At 51.0% G+C, this 18,267-nt stretch overlaps 1 long non-coding RNA gene across 1 annotated transcript; it reads right to left on the bottom strand.

The window, feature by feature from the left end:
* Positions 1-9,148: 9,148 nt before the first annotated feature.
* Positions 9,149-18,267, bottom strand: LOC123584916. Its single transcript, XR_006705744.1, has 3 exons — positions 18,071-18,267; positions 16,373-16,449; positions 9,149-9,473 (listed from the first exon to the last, which is right to left on the bottom strand). It is a non-coding gene; the product is annotated as an uncharacterized LOC123584916 (long non-coding RNA).

Below are 18,267 nucleotides of genomic sequence, written 5' to 3' on the forward strand. Positions count from 1 at the left end.
AGAGAGAGGGAGACACAGAAGCCGAAGCTTCAGGCTCCAGGCTCCGAGCTGTCAGCACAGAGCCCAACACGGGGCTCGAACTCACGAGCCGTGAGATCATGACCCGAGCCAAAGTCAGACGCTCAACCGGCTGAGCCACCCAGGTGCCCCTGAAGCTATTTCTAAAAACAAACGGATCATCTTCTCTCACAGATTCCCTGGTGGCCCTTTCCCCACTGCTACCTGCATCCAGAGCCTTCTCCTGACTTCTCTGTGCTTCTCAAGTTCCCTCGGACACCAGGGCTGCAGACCTTAGACTCATCTCCCTCTTTTGCCGACACATTTAAACACTTGCTAACGCTTCTAGCATTACTTCCTGTAAAGCTCATTTCCATTCCTGCTCCTCACTGTCACCTTCTTTATTCTTTACGTCAAGCCCTTATTACTTCGATCTATTCTCCCCTATCCTTCAACAACCTCCCCCCACCCACCAACCTGGTAACTAAGAGACTACTCATCTTACAATATGGTTTTGGCGATGTTCTCAGTCTCTGAATCAAAAGCCTCTAATGACTTTCCACATTCTCTATGAACTCCTCTGTCTGCCATTCAGCTTTTCATTCAGCCATCAGTTATTGTGGTACAACGTTGAGTTAAGGAATTTAATGTCTAGGGGAAAGAGCAATGGAAAACTCATTACAATTTGGCTTAATACTATGGTGATGCAGGAATATTGATGAGGGATGCTTAACCCAGACAGTGTCAAGGAAGGAGTCCTGGGAAGAGGAAGTTATTTCTGTGCCGAGTCCCAAAAGACAAACTGGGAGTTAGCCAAATGGAAAGTAAGAGAAAAAAACAGTTCAGGCAGATGGAGCTGCATGTGCAAAGGCCCTGAGGCCAAAGAGCTGGTAGAATCTGGATATTGCAAATGCTTTATTCTGGTTGGAACATGGGTATAGAGTGGGATGTGGTGCCAAGGATTAGGAGAGGTCAGATTACAAAAGGCTAGGCATGCCACAGGAGGGGTTTGGTTTCATCTGGAAAGATGTGGGAGAGTCAAGAGAGTCCCACCAGGGGTGGGACCCACTCAGATTTACATGTAGATCCATCATTGGCTATAGTGTGGAGCCAGGACTGGGAGTGGAAGAAGAGGAAGGATGAGGCAGGCTGAGGCAGGGGCCACATAGAGGGCTCCTCAGTCATCCAGGTGAGAAATCCCTGGGGCTAATAGCCACAGTGGCAATTCTCCAAATGTACATCTATTGTACATTGCCTCATATTGCTATTTATGTACATGTTTTTTAGTTGCATGAAATTCCTTACCTCCCTAGATTGTAAGTTCTTTGCAGATAAGTGCTAGACCTTAATCTTATATATGTAGAAGCCTTTCGGTGAGGATTTGCACTGATATCAGCTGAACCAGAGAATGTTAAAAAAAAAAAAAAAAGAGGGGTTGGGGGGACTAGCCTAGAGGCAGCAGGTAGGAGGGAGCTCACAGCCAAAAGAGAGAAAGGAATGTGAGGCTTCTTTTGCTCTGACCCCACACTTCCTGCAGCCCAGCTGGGTTCCCACTCCAGTTTCTAAGAAGCAAATTCTGAATCACCTCTTTCTTCCTAAATTCTCTTCCCCCAAAGGATTCAAAGGCTTTAAGGGGTGTTGGAGTGGGGAGGGTAGAAATGCCATCTGATTCTTTCCCCTTCTCACAACATAGATGAAATGCAGTGATGTTGACAATGGCCAAGCTGGGAAGAATGTAGCCAGAATAGAGCCTTCTGCCTCTCAGCCCTGGAATCTTGCTTCCAGTGAGGGCGGAATCTCACTTGGAAAGTAGGCAGAGGGTGGTGAAATTAGTCTTGAGAAGCTGGGTGGGAGCAGGGCTTGAACGAAGGCAGCCATCCTCACAGGCAGTGAGTAGAATCACATCATTTCAGCCACTTCTCTGGTTACTGGCTGTCCTATAGGTAATTGGTTGTTTACTCACTCCCAGTTCTCAGAGGCTGTCGGACTCCCGCTGCTCTGGGAGCTGTGGGCTTCCCGACCCCCCTTTACCCTCACCTTCTCCACCACATTGAACCCACTGGGAAGGAACAAAGACCAGAGTTCAAGTTCTAATGAGGTCTCCAGTGAGGTAGAGGTGATAGTCTTCATTTGGTCCCAGGCAGACAGAGGTATTGAAATCCCAGAACCAGCCCTTAAATTGGCTGTTGGCCTGGTGCTCAGAACCTGTACCCCAGGGAGGGGGGCAGGCCTGGTTACCTGCTTTCTGGGAGAGGGGCTTGAAGTGCAAGTAGTTCTGCTGGGCTCGTTTCTTCCCCAACCGACAGTCCCTCCCCCAGGGAGGGCATTTGAGTGCTATGATTTAATAAATCCCCCAAGTCTGAGTGGACTAAAGACGTGACAAACACAAATATGCAACTTGTGCTCAGGAAGAAAACAGCAGAAGAGAAGTGAATCCTTGTATCTGACTATAACTGGCAAGAATTTAAACTAATATTCCCGGAAGGGGACAGAGAGCTGTTAGTCCCTTCATTCACTAGGGTCCTCATCTGCATTTCCATGCAAGGGATGATCATGAATTGACCGAAGTTAAGATTTTGTGCCTCTGGGGACCTGTGAATTCGTGGACACCTTGCTAGTAAAAGCCATAGGTATGCAATTCATATCTTCTCCTAATTAAAGCACATTATCACTTATTTACAAATGGTTAAGGCTACAATAAACTAACCCTTGGGAGACCTCAGGTCAAACAAACACACAAACAAAGATAATTTACTATAGAATGGCAATATAAACCTAACCTAGTTTACTGTTGCTTCTCCTTAGGGTTATTAGGTCCTTAAGGACTCTTCACCTTGATCTCTGTTCCAGTTTGTTCTCCCCTTTGGCCAAGGCCCTGGGGAGATAACCAGAGTCCTTAGGTAGGAGGAACAGTGTCTCCAGTGGCATCTGGGGCATCTCTGCCCCTTCCTTCCCTCCACCATACCCTGCTGTCAGCAATACTTGTGGCTTCCCCAACAGACGGTGTTTAGCCAAGAGTCCTCTGCCTGGACCACTTTCCCCATATACCTGTGGTGGCAATTAATCCTTGCAGACCCTTCTCCTTGCTGTAATTATTTGTTCACATGTGCCCCCCCCCACTGCAAAAACGACCTTCATCTTTCCATCTCCATGATCTAGATCAGAACCTAGCATGCGGTAAGTACTTAGCATTAGTTGACTAGATGCTGTCTGGGGAGACTCAAGTCCTGGTTCGGCCATTCACATTCTGTATGACTTGCAGCGAGTCATTTAATCATTCTGAGTTTCAGCTTCTCACTTGAAAATAAATCCTGCCAATTCCAACTCACACGGTTACGAATTAAAAAGGAGACAACCGTGGAAGTGCTGAACAAAACGCCAGGTGGTGGGGGTGGTAGGAGGGGTGCTCAGCTCCAAGCGAACACGTATCTGTCTTAGTCTGCTCAGACTGCCATAACAAACTACCACAGGCTGGGTGGCTTCAACAAAAGAAATGTATTTGCTCACAGTTTCGGGGAATGGAAGTCTGAGACCAGGGTGCCGGCACGGTTGGTTCCAGTGAGGGCTCTCTTCCTGGCTCGCAGATGACAGCTTTCTCATTGTGTCCTTGCATGGTAGTGGTGGTTGAAGATCTCTCTTTTCCTCTCTCTCTCTTTTTTTTTAATGCTTATTTATTTTTGAGAGAGAGTGAGAGCACAAGTAGGGACAGGCAGAGAGAGATTGGGACAGCGAATCTGGAGTGGGCTCTTTGCTGACAGCAGCAAGCCCCACGTGGGGCTCGAACTCCCAAACTCCCAAACCGCGAGATCACGAGCTGAGTGGAAGTAGGACGCTCAACTGACTGAGCCCCCCGGGGTTGCCCCTCTCTTTTCCTCTTAGTATAGGACTACAGTTCTTACGAACCCACTTAACTTGAATTACCTCCTAAAGACCGTATCTCCAGATATAGTCACACTGCGAGTTAGGGCTTCAACATATACAAGGGGAAATGCTAGTGGGGATGCAATTCAGTCCATAGTGACATTAAAGGAGATTCAATAGCATATAGAACCCTTCAGCCTTGCCCCCCATGTCTCCCAACTGGCACCCTCCTGAGTCCAGGCACCCTGTTTGTTGTTTTGCTCTATGGACAATAGATTGTCTTTTTGGTCCGGTATCAACATTTACTCTTTTATAATCCCTTGTCTCTTATTGGTGCTGCTCTTCTGGGCTTGGGTTTTGGTGCCTACACTTGGAGTATATAGTACCTGGAGCTGCCTTTTAGGCTAAGAAGTAAAAAGGAAGTCCTCTAGTGTTTGCCAAATTAAGTCAAGGGTATAGGAGTGGTCCTCCAAAAACAACTGAATCTCTCTCGGACTGAATTGTCCCATTCAGAGGAGACTGGAAGGGGGTAGTCTGTATCTTATTAGAATTATTTGCAGAAATAACCAGCTAAAGCTTGGGAAAGCACTTTGCAAGCTACACTTGCAAGCTAAAGATCTTGCAAGCTTGGGAAAGCACTTTGCATGAACCATGGCTTGTATACCGATTTGTAGATGTCCCAATAACTAAAGCACTTGTTTGGCATATCCTATAGCTTATGAAGAATATCTCATACATTAACTCAACCCATCTTCACAACAACCATTTCACAGATGAGGAAACTTAGGCCTAACGGGTGCAGCAAATCTCATGCCTAGGTCCTTGGCTGTTCACTCCCAAACTCCACCATGCAATGTAATCGCCATACCACTTCAAAGAAAACACAGGGCTCTAAGGACCACAGTCTACCTCTTTAGCTCCTCTGCTAGGACCGTAGATAGTCCAGACTCTAGATTTATTTGCTCCTTATGAATCTTTCCTTCTGGCTCTAAATTTTATGGAGTTTGGAGTAGAATATATGGAAGGTGGTGAGGTTCCTAGAGGAAAGGACTTTACAAATGCAAAGTTATTATTTTATTATGTTTGTTTGATTTGAGACCAAATTTTAAGGAACTTTAATACTTTCTTGGTGTATTTCCTTGAGATGCCCTGCCTACCTAGAACAACTGAATGACGGGAGGCACGATCTGGTTTTAACCGGATCCATTCACTAAACCTTAATTTAGTTCAGAACCTTCTATGTGCCAGGGGCTCTACCCTGCAGGAGTTCACATTCCAAGGAAGCCAGGGGTAGACTCTGCCCCTTAAGGAAGACGGGATAAATGGAAATTTCTCTGGTCTGCCCCTTTCCTCCCGCCGCTGTTTGATCGGTCAGAAAGTCTCAATTCTGACCCAGTCACCCTGGAAGCTGAAGACACTCTTTCGGGATCTGCAACACTTCCTTCTCACCACACCGACAAACAAAATGCGCGAGGGTCCTGCACGGTCGAAACCTTGGGGTGGGGGGAGCGATAATTCTAGCACTGAGCAACTGGCAGTTTCCCGCCCCCCTCCCCCACCCCCCCGCACGGGATGCAGTACATTTGGGGAGGGGGCTGTCTGGAAAGCACGACCCCGGCCCCCGACAGCGATTCCCATTTCGGCCCTTCCCCTCCAGCCGAGAGCCCTCTTGACCCACACTTCCCGGTTTCTCCGACCCCGGCCCTCGGACACGAGAGGGCCTTATTTTCCGGCCCCCTCTTTAATCTGGCCGAGCAGGCCGAGGAACCTCCGCCAAGGTCTCCTTCCGTCCCAGGAAGACGGGCGGGGAGATCTGGGGAGGATTTCGAGGGGCCGGGAAGTCAGGCGGGGCCGAGGGAGGCTCCGGGGGAGACTGTACGGCCCGCACGGGCGCTCCCGCAGCCTCCGCCGCCGCGGAGCTTCCTACCCTGCTCCCGCCTTTCCGGGCCGGGCCGCCCGAGAGGAGGAGAGGCTTCCTGCGTCGGTTCCCGCGGCGCCTGCGGCCGGGCCCCTCCCTCGCGAGAGCCGGCCGGGGCGGGGGCGGAGCGCGGAGCGCCGCGGGCGGTGAGGGCGGAGGCGGGGCCGGGCCGAGTTCGGAGGGGCCTCCCGCGCTCCGCGGCCACCGTTGCCTGGGTTACCGGGAGGGGGGGCGCTCAGGTGAAGGGGAGGCCGCCGCCGCAGGGGCCGGCGGGGCTGCGCAGCGGGCGGGGCGGGCAGGGCCCCGGGAGGACGAACGGGCGGGGGCGGAGTCGCTGCCTTGTCGCCGCCTCGTCGCCATGGGAACGGCGCAGCTATTTCCAACCCCGGGCGGTGCCAGTGGCGCGGTGCCAGGGTGCGAGGGTATTGCAGGACAGCGGCAATCTGCTGCGGCCTGGGACCTAACAATGCACTCCTTCTGTAGCGCGGGGCCCGCAGGCAAGAGGCCCGGCTAATCGGAGGGCCCGGGCCGTCGCCCCTACCCCCCATCCCCCTGCGCGTCGCGCCTCCTCCCGGACCCTCCTCGGCTGGGAGCCTGGCTGCCTGAGGCGCTCCGGGCTGCACGTGCTGCCCCCGCCGCCGCCCTCGCTAGACGAAGCCGGGCGCTCCCTTCACTCGATGGACACTTTGATTTCTTTCCATTCTCGCCTTCATCTCTCACCCTTCCATCCCTCACAACTGCCTTCTGGAAAGCCTTCTCTCTTGTGCTCGCCACCTTAAGTTTGGCCCTCACTCCAAAGCTTTGCCCTGAACAACCGACTCTGTTTGACCTTGACCCTCTTCCACTATGTCATCAAATTTGGTAGCTTAATACATTTGTTAAAAGGGCGACTGACCCCACTCCCCCTCGTATTTTTCAGCTTCGCATTACCTTTTCTATTATCCACTCCCCTTCCTATCAGAACCTACTTTCTGTCCTCAGCCTCTTCAAGATTTCCAGAAATCCTCTTGACATTTGCCCCTTTCCCAGTTTCTTTTCCACTTTTCTTTAAAAAAAAAAAAAAAAAAAAAAATTTTTTTTTTTCAACGTTTATTTATCTTTGGGACAGAGAGAGACAGAACATGAACGGGGGAGGGGCAGAGAGAGAGGGAGACACAGAATCGGAAACAGGCTCCAGGCTCCGAGCCATCAGGCCAGAGCCCGACGCGGGGCTCGAACTCACGGACCGCGAGATCGTGACCTGGCTGAAGTCGGACGCCCAACCGACTGCGCCACCCAGGCGCCCCTCTTTTCCACTTTTCTCACAGCAGAAGAGAGATTGCGAATGGCTACCTAGGTTGAGTCCCCTTTGTATTTCTCTGACACCACCCTTTTTTCTGTGACCCTGAAATCACATTATTTGGGTCCCGTGGGTGTGGCTGTAGTTGGGAGTGTGGGAGTTCTATTGCTACTGCCCTTAGCAGTCTCTTTGCTTGGAAACTCAAGTAAAGGAAACTTCTGGGAACTGGCCAGAGACCCTTGAAATGCAACTTGAGTAAACATCTCAGTCCACCTCTGCTTGGTCACTTTTTAGTTCATACACCATCTGCCTCTTCCCACCTCTGGACTCCCTTCACCCCTGTCCCTGCCCCCCCCTCGACATCACATTGTTCATCCCTTTGGCACCAGCCCTAGAAGAGGAAAGGGCAGGTCCTCCTCCCCAGGAAGGAAGGTGGGGCAGAGTAGCTCCAGCAGGAAGGGAAGGAAAAAGGAGGGAAGGAAGGAAGTGGCCAACAGAAGAAATGGAATCCGGTGGGAGGGCTTTGCATTGTTTTAACTTCTTTCCTTTTTAGCTCGGTGAAGCCATGCCCAAGGCCATCCCAGAGCCAAGGTTATGCTGCCATCTCTGAGAAACCGGCTGGGACTGCCTGCCTTAGCCTGGAGGGGACAGTCAGAGGATTTGGTGGACATATTTAAGAGAGGTGGGCAGAGTTCAATATGCTGTGGATACATTTTTAATGTATCCATTTTCTTTTGTCTTTTTTGTTGTCCAACAAAGTCAGCTTTTATTTTTTGTAATGTATTTTCATAAAAAATGTATTTCCCAGGGTAAAACTATGCCGCAGGTAAGGAGTATGTATCTAACACTTCAGGAGGAACTCGTAGGTGTGAATTTGCTCTTATAGTCTATAATACTTCATATTTATATAGGGCTTTATAGTTTGTAAAGATCTACCACTTAACACTACCTCATCTCAACCATTATTATTATCCCTACTTGGTCCTTTTTATCATTAAAACTCAGTTGTCTCTTAGGAAAGAAATACTCATCAGTATTGCTCTCCATTTCCTCCACTCTTTTTCTGAGCTTGGCCCAAATCTTAGGCCCCAGGAACACAGGCAAGGTGCTTAGTTATAGACTGAAAGAGGTTTGTCCTGTGACTATTATTTGCATAGTGTGTCTTTGTATCCCCATTCACTTAATATCCAAATGCCTACAAAACTGCCAACCAGGTTTCTGGCTGTACATGTGGCATCTTGTTCTGGGAAAGCCTCAGAATGAAAAAAAAAAAAAATGGATCTGTGCTTTGGAAGACCTTGTCTGAAACGTAGTCCAAAGTTAACCTGCTGTTTGTGTTCCCATTTTCTGGATTAGTTAACAGAGTCCTGAACACTGAGCAGGGGCCAGAGGGAGTGGGTTTTCATTTGCTCATTTTGGGGAAGCTTATCCTTGCCCTGTCTGTTAAGTGTGTCCTTCTAGTGGGAAAGTGTTATCAACAGCACTCTGATGGCCCGGGTGAGGGTCAGGAAGGGGGGGCTCAAGAACTAGGATCCTTTCGTGTTTCTTTTGGTTTTAAGTTGCTATCTCATTGGTGGAGGAAGATTCGAAGGAGTAGAGACCTGGCTACATGGAGTTGGGACTAGTGTGGGCAGAGCTGTGGGGCTTGGCTTCCTTTCCTCCTGTCTTACTCATCTGGCGTTCTAGAGGGAATTTGCTACCACCGTCAATTAGCAAACCAATCTGCAAGCCAATTTTCCCTGGGCACTTCACTGGGGGCACTGAGTTAGTGCCTCAGGGAACTTACACTCTCCCAGGAAATAAGCCCTACTAACAGTTTTGTGGTCATTGTGTGGAGGTGTATGGGATGCAGCAGTGGGGAGGGGAGATTTCTGGCAAATAGTAGAAAGGATTTTCTCATAACCAGAGACCTCAACTATGATGGGGCTGGGCTTCCTTAGGCAGTCATGGTCCTGAAGATGATCAAAGAGTCTAGGCTAGATGTCCGTCTGTCAGAAACCCTGTAGCACCTGCTGGGGGGGTGGTGCTGGGGTGGGGGATGAACTAATGACTCCCATGGTCCCTTCTAACTCCAGGAGCTTGCAATTTTGGAATATACTAATAATCCTAGGCAGTGTTCAATGAATGAGTTCAAACTTTATAGGGATTCTTTTCAATTATTTACGAGTGTGTACTTCGTCCTGCTGCTCTGCTTGATGCTGTGGGAGATTCAGAGATGTGAATGGTGGGGTTGAAAATCTTTGCAGAGGCCACCAACACTCAAAGCAAACCAAGGCTGGAAGAGGTCCAGGCCAGAGTGAGAGGTCCTGTCCCCCATTAGTTCTCAGTCAAAGCCTGGTGGTCAGCATCCTCTTACACTGTTGCCCTGTGGTTTGTTTCTTGCTGAAATGCTGGATTGAAAGATTTCCAGGGCTTGATCTGAAGGAGAGGGGCAGAAAAGAGAAACCTTATTAATCCAGAGAGAAGTGCCGAGGGAGTGGGGCAGTGTCTGTGAGGGTGAAAGCTGAGTGAGGATTGAGCCCGCCTGTCAGGATATGCTAGGCTGGGGACACGAATGAGAACCGGGAGGAAAATGAGGTGGAAATGAATGGGCCCCTGTAGGAGGAGGTAATGAGGTGAATCAGAAAAATCTGTCACTGAGATCCAAGAAGAGACTGGGAGGTTTAATCTCTCTTGGTCTTTTGAAAAGATGAGACGTGTCAGTTAGAGGGCCCAGGCCTTATAGAGACAGATCTGTTTTGTTGGCTCCCATCAGGAGCCTGAGGACGGAGCAGGTGGGGGCTTGCCATGGCTGTGGTGAAAGATGATATCCCAGCCCTTGGGCGGCCTGGAATCAGCTCAGGGGCCCATTCTTCTTTTCCCATCTTTGGCAAGAGGAGTTCTGCTAAGACCTAGGAGCTCCTTCCCTGGCTGGGGGGAGGGGGGCGGGGGGGGCGGTGGGCTCAGTAGCATCCCCACCCCCCACCCCCTGCCGCAGAGTCTTTGCATCTGTAAGACTCTCAGGACCTCCAGCAGCAGGGTGGGGTGCACGTGACACTGCTGGATGGTGAACGGAGGAAGGGAGGGGTCGCAAGGATTCTAATTTGCTTCTGTGTTCAAGAGAGCAACTCAGGAGTCCGTTTCATTAGAGTTCTTGGCATCCTTGGGGATGGCAAGCTCTGCCTTGTTGGCTTAGGTTTGTGTGAGCCCTGGAGAGCCTCCTCCTTCCACCCCCTTCTGAGCCGTGGATGTGTTCAGCATCTTGTGGCCAGAATGTCCTTCAGGGGGTCGTGTCCTGTAGCTGTGGAAGGACCTGACTTGCAGAGAGAGAGGAGGGGTACCCACTCTCCCTTAACCGTGACTCCTCTTAGCCTGCATCTTTGGGTGGGACAAATACTCTCTCTGTGGGGATGATGAAGCTGTGGATCACCATCTGCTGTAAGGAATAGACACAGGCACAGGAAAGGGCCACCCAGTGCAGACCAAGGGCCTGAAGGAGCAGGATCAGGGAGCAGGGGATTTTGCCGGGGGGAGGGTCAAGTCAAAGGAGAAAAATCCAAACACCAGGGCTAGGGTTAGGAGCTGGTTTTGCTGTCTTCACGCCATCCCCCATTGCTGAAGGACTCCGAGGCTGAGCCTGGGTCCTGTCAGAGCCTCTCTTGGATGGGAGGATGCTGGCATGGGATTTCATTTTTTCTGTCCTGAATTTGAGGACAGGAAGGCTGCTGCTGGGAGTTTCGCTCGTGTCTGCGTTCAGATCATCACAGGGTTCTTTGCTTTGAAGAATGAACGGAAGCCAGGGGCTCAGTTTGACAAGGGCTCTGCAGGGGAGTTGCGGGATGCCACTGTGGGCTGCAGGAAGCTCTTCTCCTGCCCAGATGATGGATGTGATGGGCCTCTGCGAGGGATGCAGCCAGATGCTGGTTGCTTTTCTGGTTTTAGCTCTCAGTGGTGGGGTTCAGCTGCAAAGCCCCGGTAGGTATTTCACGCAAACCAAAGGAGAGCCAGAGGCACCTTATCTAAACTCATGGTCCTCAATGTCACAGTGTCCCTGAGCAACAGCCCTTGGAATTCTGCCCACAAGAGGCAAGGCTGAGGAGGAGGGGGGGTGAGCTGGAAGCTGAAAGAGGTGGGGTAGAGATGGACTCTGCAGCCTTAGAAGAACTTTGAGGCTGGGGCACTGGGCAGAATGATCGGGAGTGAGCCCACTGTGCCTCATCAAGTGTGGAGAGCTGAGCTGTTGCCATGTAACCCAGGCAGCTCAGATCCAGCCATTCTCGGGCCCTCCAGGGCCATTGTGGCCTGTCTCTTTGCTGACTGGTTTTTACCTCCAGTCTTGACTGAGACCTTCAAGAGCTAATTGGGCTTAGGGCACCAACAGAGGCTTGCCTTCACTTTCAGAATTAAATCCAAACACTTCAGTGGTAGGTACTCAAGTCTTTGTGGTCTGTTTCCTGCCTACCTTTCCTCATTCACCATTTGACGCCATTCTGTACATGGCACCCTCCAGTCGCCCTCAGTGACTTGTGGTTTTCCAGAGCATGGCATACTCTCATTCCTCTCTGTCTTCACCTGGGCTGTTCTGTCTCCCTGGAGTGCACCTATCCCTTCCCCCACTCCAGAGAGGCCTTCAGAAGAACTTGTGTCTCATCTTTTCCAGAGGACCTTTCCTAATGTCCCCCCCCACCCACTCCCCTGTCTGGAGTAAGATGCCCTTTCTCTGTGTTCTAGATGAGAGTATGCATACCCTGATCATAGAGGCTACCAAATTAGATGATGGCACTTTGCTCCTCTGACTCCCTGACAAGAAACCAATTTCTTCTGGGATTTCCCAGTGCTCAGCACAGTGCCTGATATACAATCAGCACTTGTTTATTTGTTTAGTTGCTAATCGTCTGTGTCCTCAGAATTTACGCCCCATAAGCACAAGGATCTTGCCTTTCTTGTTCCTGCCGAACCCCAGGGTCTGGCACACAGGGGGCCTGTAATAAATATTTGTTGAATGAAGAGTTGGAAGTCACGCACTGTGATTCACATTTTGGCTCTTCCCCTGGGCGCCCTGGTGACCCTGTGTAAGTTACTCATCATACGTAGGATGATGTGGGGCTGTGGTGGGGCTTGTCTCCAGAACCATCACCCTTAGGTACCGCTTCAAGCCTGTGCTGTGAAGAATCTACTTCCAGCCTCTGCTGCTGGGACTAGTTCTGTGCACGACTCCCAGGCTTGTGTATGTACAAGTATACAGAGGAGCTGGGGCACCTGGCTGGCGCGGATGCTAGAGTGTGTGACCCTTGATTTCAGGTTTGTGAGTGTGGAGCCCGCTTAAAAAAGAGGATACAGGGGCGCCTGGGTGGCGCAGTCGGTTAAGCGTCCGACTTCAGCCAGGTCACGATCTCGCGGTCCGTGAGTTTGAGCCCCGCGTCAGGCTCTGGGCTGATGGCTCAGAGCCTGGAGCCTGTTTCTGATTCTGTGTCTCCCTCTCTCTCTGCCCCTCCCCTGTTCATGCTCTGTCTCTCTCTGTCCCAAAAATAAATAAACGTTGAAAAAAAAAGAGGATACAGAGGAGCTAATGTTGTGGGGCAACTCTCGGTCAATGGAGAACGGTGGACAATGGATAAATGCTCTCCCCCACTTTTCCTCTTGAATGATTTTGAGATGTGTTTCCAAGTATTCTCAGATGGCCCCCATAGGACTGGCAACCAGCCAGCCCTTAGGAACAGCTTCTCCTGTATTGGCTCTCTCTCCTTCCCTGTTTCTGCCTTCTTGGGTCACGTACCCAAATGCACTACTTGCATATAAACCTTTGTCTCAGGCTCTGCCTTTTGTAATTAAAACAAAACAAAACAAAACACAACAAAAACCACTTTTTTGAAGTAAAGTCTATCACCAACGTCAGACTAGAACTCATGACTCTGAGATCAAGGGTCTCACGCTCTACCGACTCAGCCAGCCAGGTGCCCCTCAGGCTCTGCTTTTGGGGAGACCTAGGTAAAGACAACTGGGTTCCACTCCTGGCTCTGCTGCTCACTAGCTCTGTCTTTGGGTCAAACCATCTAACCTCTCTGCTTCTGTTGCCTCAGCTGGAAAATGAGTATCGCAGAGCCTCACAGGTTCTGTGACATTTGATAACGTAATATATGCAAGAGTGTCTGCTCCAGTGGCTTGTATATTAGGGACTCACTAAAGGTTTCTTTCTCTTCCTACCACCTGTCTTTGTACAAAGGCAGGTCTAGGAAGCCTGCTTGGCCTCCTGGTTGGTGAGGCCCTGTGAAAAATGTTGCTGAGTGTGATCTCCACTCTGGTGGGAGGGCCAGACCAGATAAGCAAAGGGTGACTAGGCCAGATGACTCAGGTGTTTGGCAACTGGGTCATTCTTTGGAGCATTATGTAAACATTGGTCAAGGGAGTCTTGCAACATACCTGACAGGTGGGAGGTGGAAAGAGTCAAGGGTGTGGAGGCAGGGAGGTGGCCAAACATATTGCTCACGGGGCCAGGGGCGGCATGTCTGAGATGCTCCTCTGGTACAAGTATCAGGCCACATGTGCAGGGCCTCCTCATGGTGGGGCAGGGCAGGGTAGGGACTTCTCAAGTTCTCTTTCTGACCTCACTTGCTTTCTTATCAACCCCATACTCTCTCCCAGATGGCATTCTTTTGCCTCAAAGAAGAATCTGGGTTTTTATGTTCCCGCCCCCACCCCCCCATTCATCCCCTCCGAAATAACTTAAGTCCCAAAGCAATGAACGCTAATTTCTGGCCTACTGTTGGTGATGGGAGAGAGACCTGGGGGGAGACCCGGGGGAGGTAATCTGCCTGTCTCCCCCTTAGATTATACACTATATGCCTCCTCAGCCTATAGGTAAAGCAGGCTCTGGGCACGGTAGGCCCATTGGCTACTGGGAAGCTCTTTGGGAAATGACTCAGGAGGGCTGGGTCAGCTTTCTTGGCATTTAGTCACTACTTTGAGCTGTAAGGCCCCTGCTTCCCACCCTCTTTGGCATCTCGTGCTCTGAGAATCCACGCTCACCCATTTGCAGAGAGATTATCTTTCTCTCTTCTCCCAGGCTTCCTGACCCCAAGGGAGCAGGGGAGACAGGAGGTTGGGGCCAGGATGAATGTCTGAACTCCACCACAGAGGTGGCCCCTTTTCCCAGAGCCACCCTGCCCCCTTCCACCTCCCAACGGGGTAGATTCCTGCCCTTTTAGAAATCTGGCAGACATCTGGCCTTGGCTCTGCCCTCTGAAGGAGCCCAGGAGGGGAGAGGGGCAGTCGCCAGCAGATGACAGCAGTGGATGGGCTGGGCTGCCCCCGCCTTCTCCTTGTTCCTACCAGGCATCTCCCTCTTCAGCCATCCATCTGGGTCCTGTTCCCATCTGGCCAGTAAATCACCAGTCATTGCTCTCTGAGCTCCTCAGTGCACCTCGCCCTGAGGTCTCTATGCTGTGTAGACAGGTGCACTTAGACACCTGTGGCTTTGCACCCTTCCCCCCTGCCCCATGCTGCCTGTGAGGCACCAGGGGGTCAGAGCTCAGGGGACCTTCTCTGGAGCTAAGCAGCTGAGCGTGCAGGAGAGAAGGGGGAGAGAAAGCAGTGAGAGAATCATCATCTGAGTTGCCAGGGCCTTTCATCTCAGGCTCCCATCCCAAATTGCTACATTCATCTGGGGATGAGCATTTAAATAGTCACACATGCGAACACCACTTGCACATGCTGAATTTCAATGCAGGTGGCTGGTCCTCAGTCAGACTCCTTCCCAGTCCCGACCCTTCTTTCCATGCTCTCTGATCTTCCCTACACTCCAGACCCGTGTAGTTGACGCAGATTGTATGAGTCATGTCCTTTATCTCAGTGGTTCTCAAAGTGTGACTTTTGCGTCAGCAGCGGCAGAATCCCTTGGGAACTTGAAATGCAGATTCACAGGCTCACCCCAGACCTACTGAATCAGAAACTCTCAGGATGGGGCTCAGCACTCTGTGCTTATCCAGCGTCCCCGAGTGATTTTGATGCTTTCTGAAGTTTGAGAACCACTGCCTTATCACAGTGTCTACAAGAGTCTGAGCAGAGAAACTCTTGTCCAGAGCAGGGAGGCCAACGCAGGGGCAGGTCACTGCCCTAACCAGCTGGGCTTCCTGGTAAGCATCCCACAGTTTGCAAAAGGCACCGGAGGCCACCACCCACTGACAGCAGCACCAGAGGCATCCAGCAGTGCTGAACGGGCACTTCTCACTGCTGGTTCGGTTCTCGGTTCTCATTTCTCAGCGGGGAGCGGGAATCAGGTGGAAGTGCTCTTTCCCGAGGGCTTGGAGAAACGGGGAGAGAGGGAAAAATGGCTTCACCTCAAGAAGGAGGTTCAGGGAACCAGTGACTTGCATGAGGAACCATGTTAGCTCAGCATTAAAATGCCATGGCTGTTCCAGCTGTGTGGCCAGTCTTCACTGGAAGGGGCCCCATGACAGTTTCATTTGGTTAGTTTGGTTACTTGGGTGACAATGCTAAATTTACGGAGCCATGGAGTACAATGGAAGGCGCACTGGATACAGTCAGGAAACACGAGCACTTCTTCCCACAACACATCTTTGTTGTGACTTAGGGCGACTCTTTCTGGCCTCAGTTTCCCAATCTATACAATGAGAGTAACATCATCAACTTCATTTACCTGAAAATAATGCTTTGAGGATAGGATAAGGCCCGTATAAATGTTTTTATTTTTTTAAGTTCAAAGTGTTTGGTATATATAATCCTACAATGCTAGGTTTTTGTTTGCTTGTTTAAAATTTATGTTTCTGTGATCTGAACCCCAAGTGCAAACAGAATTGAGGGGCAGGTTGGAAAGAACAATTGCATAGAAGTCTGGAAGTTTGGACTCCAGTTTTGATATTGCCACTAACCGGCAGTGTGATCGTGGGACAGCCACTTTCCCTTTCTGGGCCTCAGTTTCCTCACCTATAAAATGGGAATATTAAATTAGGTTAGATTTAATGCCATGCCAAAATTTAACAGTCTAAGATTCCAGGACTTTGATTTGTTGGTCCTCATGGTCTTCCTTCCCAGGTAGGCTCTAGGATGTTCCGGTCTTTGCCTCATGGGGGAAAGAAACCAAAGGAAAGGGGTGGGACCCACCAGGATATGATTGCTAGAGCCAGGATGGATGACCAAGGGCATGGAGGGTGCACTCACACAGAAGGCAGACTTGGAGGTCCTTCTGGAAGGGTGACACGTCATTCTCAGAAAATTTGCTGCAAGTCAGGGTGTTTTTTTTCCCAGCAGTGAAGCTTAGGTTGGTGGATCATAAATAGGGGGGTGCCCAAGAGAGAAGCAAGTGGGCTGGCTGTACAGACCTCTGTACTGCTTCCTCGTTGGGATCATGACATTGGACGGAATTCTCTCTTACTCTTCCCCACCACAGGTAACAAAGCTGGAGAAGAGACAAGAAGCGTTAGGGAATAAGGGGTGGAGGGCAGGCTTCACATTCCCAACTGCACGTCTCTTCCTCATCCTTAGCTGGCCTTGAGTGGACCACTCAGAAAGGAGGGCAGACAGCAGGCCACCGGCTTCTGGAAGGAAAAAGAGAGCCCAGCATTCCCTTAACAAGACCAGCCTCCCTGGATCCCAAACATCATCTCTGGTTCTCTCAGCTCTGGACGCTCCCTGCCCCCACGCAGGTCAAGGGTGTGTGCCCAGAACCTCACTCACATCCTTCCTCTGGCTTCTTTGGGGGCCACTCACAGCTTTGGGGAGCAGCTTAAGTGGTAGAACCGGTGTCAGAACACCCCGGGGCACTTTGAGGCTGTGGCTTCTACTCCTGGGAACAGCCTGGGGCTATTTCTACTCCCTTAGTCAGCACTGGGCGGGAAGGGTGAGGGCCTGGGAAAGGCCAGTGGTGTGAGCTTCTGTAGCAATTGCTCCTTGGTAAACACAGTAATAATAGCAGGTCTGGGATTATGGTTGTTACCCCTGATAATTATCAGCTGCAGCACATTCCCTCCCCTAGGTGGGCCACACCGAGCTCATCACGGCACAGGGGGCTGTGGAGTCAGCTCCAGATTTCCCAGATCTCATTCTCCAGTTGCTAGGCAACCAGGAGTCTGTGCTGGAAGTGGGGGGTGGGGGGTGGGAGTGGATTTCATTTAGGAAAATGTCCCCAGGCCTCCAAAACCTCTGCAATCTAAATGGACTGTTCTCCAAGTGGAGACCTTGGATCACTGACTGCTCAACCTGCGGGATAGCGGGGGGCGGGTGGGTGGTGGATCAGAGGCTGGTCCAAATGCAAAGATAGACGGGGCTGGTCACTGAATGAGGCTGCCCAGCCAGCCCTGGGGGACCACAGGGGAGGGGAGGCTAGTCTTGGAGCAGCCCTTTTGCTGAAACACCAGAACTGCTGTTATGGGGCTCAGCATGTGTTATGGCCATAGGTAGTTGGGGAATCAGCCCATAGTTGTCTGCTTTATACTGGCTACAGAGGATACAAGGGTGACCCAGCAAGGAGAAGACACAGGGGAGGAAGGTGGGTTTGTGTTCATTGGCTTGTTTCTAGTGCCAAGCCCCCATGGGAGTGTCAGGTAGCAGGCCCTATGTCTTGTGCTCTACTCCAGTGCTCCAAAGACCCGTGTTTGAGACCAGGGGGGAGGAGAAAGTTCTTGGAGCTGCCTCAATTTCCTGCTCAAGGTGGTATCATTTGGTGGCTGGTGAACTGAATTTATCTACTGAAGGACCTAATGCATTGTCGCAGGCATGACTTGGGAATCTACTCCGGAGCCCCTCAGCACCATAGGCTGGGGCAAGAGGAAACAGCAGGAACTGTTGGCCCTGGACCCTGTTAACCTTGACTCTGCATGAATGACATTTTTCTGTTGAGTTTTGAGGAGCGCGTCTGCTCACTTTAAGTGGAAGACCCTGGCTCCGAAGCAGAAACCAAACACAAAGGAATTGAAATTCAAGAAACCTCCCTTGGCCATGAACTCAGGTGGACATGATGCTTAGGTGCTAGGAGGAAACGGGGACCCGAGGGACCCAGTTCCTACCTCCCCATTTCCTACCTTCAAGGAGCTCACAGTCCAGCCAGGGAGGTGTCGCATACACCTACTGCAGCTGGAGGTCATTTTTCTTCCTGGGAATGAGCCTCTTACAGCAGCCAGAGGTTGAGGCTTTGTCCTAAGGTGGAGGTAATAAAAACCTGTTTATCTTCCCACAGCAAGACTTGCCTCAGGGCCTGCGTGTCAGAAACCAGCACTCT

The sequence above is a fragment of the Leopardus geoffroyi genome, chromosome C3, assembly GCF_018350155.1.
Source record: "Leopardus geoffroyi isolate Oge1 chromosome C3, O.geoffroyi_Oge1_pat1.0, whole genome shotgun sequence".
Lineage (NCBI taxonomy): Eukaryota > Metazoa > Chordata > Mammalia > Carnivora > Felidae > Leopardus > Leopardus geoffroyi.